Source organism: Leopardus geoffroyi, chromosome E3 (genome assembly GCF_018350155.1).
Source record: "Leopardus geoffroyi isolate Oge1 chromosome E3, O.geoffroyi_Oge1_pat1.0, whole genome shotgun sequence".
Lineage (NCBI taxonomy): Eukaryota > Metazoa > Chordata > Mammalia > Carnivora > Felidae > Leopardus > Leopardus geoffroyi.
In genome coordinates, this window is record NC_059340.1 from 15860147 (window position 1) to 15862826 (window position 2680).

General features: G+C 43.9%; 1 pseudogene; it reads left to right on the forward strand.

Annotated features, from left to right (window-relative positions):
• Positions 1 to 1698: 1698 nt before the first annotated feature.
• Positions 1699 to 2680, forward strand: LOC123589676 (annotated as a pseudogene).

Sequence of the window (2680 nt, forward strand, 5' to 3'; positions counted from 1 at the left end):
CAGAGAGGGGACATTCAAAAGTAAATGCCTGAGGACTATAGTCAAGGGTCCTTGTTTTATAAGGTTCTGGTTGATGTGGGAAACAAAGGCAGAAGGAAATGGCAGCTAAAATTCAATTTCCTTATAACCCGCAGCCCATTGGCAAATACTTAAGGCAGACAGAGTTTTCTCCAGGAACTCCCTGCTATCTTAATGCTAGTGCCTTGCTAGAGGAAAAAACAACCTTAGCTTGACAATAGCTAGGCCTCCAGAATCTTGTAAGTCTTCTTTAGCATATGAAAATCTCATTGGAGGGGCTTCTGGGTGACTCAGTAGGTTAAGCATCAGACTTCAGCTCAGGTCATGATCTGTTGGAGTTCGAACCCTGCATCTGACTCTGTGCTGACAGCCTGGAGCCTGCTTCGGATTGTGTCTCCCTCTCTTTGCTCTTCTCCCACTCATGCTCTCTCTCCCTCTCAAAAATAAATAAACAGAAAAAAAATCTCATTGAAAACTTCACCTTGAGTTCCCCACCCCACCCCCACTAACTCCATAGTAGATAACCAGTCTCTCCTCATGATCCTGGGGCAGCTCTTCCTGCCCATGGGTCCTGTCCCCATACTTTAATAAAATCACCTTTTTGCACCAAAGACATCTTCAAGGATTTTTTCTTGGCTGTTGACTCCATACCCCATGAACCTCACTATCACCCAAAAAAACCTCATCACTGATCAGCCCTCCCCTGTCCTTTCCCCCTTGTTCCTTCTCAGGTTCTACCCTTATTGGCTTGATAACTCTGGGTCCTGGGTTGGCTCGTTTCCATTGTATCAGGGGTGGTCTATGGCCATACTTAGGTCTTTTATCAAATTCCAGAGGGGAAACCTAGGGGGAGTAGGCGGGGTCTGTTACATTCTTAAGAGAAACCTATGCCTGAGGGGGCTTGCTGTGGTCAGACATTCCCAGCATTGTTCCAAAATAGGTGTTTTTCCTCACTCAGGGACCTCAGGCCCTAATCTTTCCCTCTCTGCCTACTGAATCCTATCTTTTCCTATCATAAACAGACACTTCTCCAGAGATGATACAGAAATGGCCAACAAGTAAAGCACCTGGGTGGCTCAGTCGGTTTGTTACAGCAAATACTTGGCGCCCAGGAAGGGGCAAGCGACAGTACTTAGGGAATCAGAAAAGACTGCTGCCTGCCCAGTGAGTCATCTCCAAAGGCTGAGCATCCCACTCAGGTTTTACTGATCTTTTATACATATGTGCTTCTGGGTGGGCGGGACTAGTATAGTCAAGCTTCTGGTTCCTGTCTGCTAGATGATGCAAGAGGCAAGCTAGATTGCAGAAGTCAAAGGCATGCAAAGCGAGTTTCTGGCCTTGGATATCTGGCTGGCCCTTTTTATTTGCATTCACCAGCTTTCCTCTTCAGGTTAAGTGTCCAACTTTGGCTCAGGTAATGTTCTCACGGTTTGTGAGTTCGAGCACCATGTAGGGATCTGTGCTGACAGCTCAGAGCCTGGAGCCTATCTGAGATACTGTGTTTCCCCTTCTCTCTGCCTCTCCCCCACTCACGCTCTGTCTCTCTCTTTCAAAAAAATACTAAACATTATTTTTAAGAAAAGCCCAAACCAAACTTCTAGAGTTGAAAACTAAAATATTTGAGGGTTTTTTGTTTTGTTTTGTTTTGTTTTTTGTTTTGTTTTTTTTGCTGCATCCACCATGAGAAGGAAGATCATTCCCAAGCAGACCTTCAGCATTCCAGAAAACATTGACATCACTCTGAAGGGCTATACTATTAGTTACTGTGAAGGCCCCCAGAGGAAACCTGTCAAAGGACTTCAACTACATCAATGTAGAACTCAGTTTCCTTGGAAAGAAAAAGAAGAGGCTCCGAGTTGACAAATGGTGGGGAAATATAAAGGAAGTGGCTACTGTTCACGCTATCGTAGTCATGTACAAAAAACATGGTCAAGAGTGTTACACTGTGTTTCCGTTACAAGATGAAGTCTGTGTGTTGAGTTTTTCTAGGGGTGATGGTGGGGTGGTGGGGTCCAGAGCCGACAGCCAAGAAAGAATTCTTGAAGATGTCTTTGGTGCAAAAAGGTGATTTTATTAAAGCACAGGACAGGACCCAGGGGCAGGAAGAGCTGCCCCAAGACCATGAAAAGAAACTGGTTATCTAATAGGGAGTTGGGGGAGGTAAAGTCAAGGTGAAGCTTCCAATGAGATTTTCATATGCTAAAGAAGAGGATACTATTGTCAAGCTAAGGTTGGTTTTCCTTCTGGCAAAGCATTAGCATTAAGATAGCAGGGAGTTCCTGGAGAAACCTCTGCTTGCCTCAAGTATTTGCCAGCAGGCTGCAGGTTATAAGGAAATTTAATTTTATTTGCCATTTCCTTCTGTCTTTGTTTCCTACATCATGTGTATGTTCACTTTCCCATCAATGTTGTTATTCAGGAGAATGGTTCTCTTGTTGAAGTATGAAATACATCTGTTTGCTGGGTTCAGATGAGGTCAGGCATTGCCTGTTCAGTATCTCCCCAGAAAGATGAGTTAATTCTTGAAGGAAATGACATTGAACTTACATCAAATTCAGCTGCTTTGTTTCAGCAACCCACAAGAGTTAAAAAAAGGATATCAGAAAATTTCTGGATGGTATCTGTTTCTGAGAAAGAAAAAGTTCAGCAGGCTAATGAATAA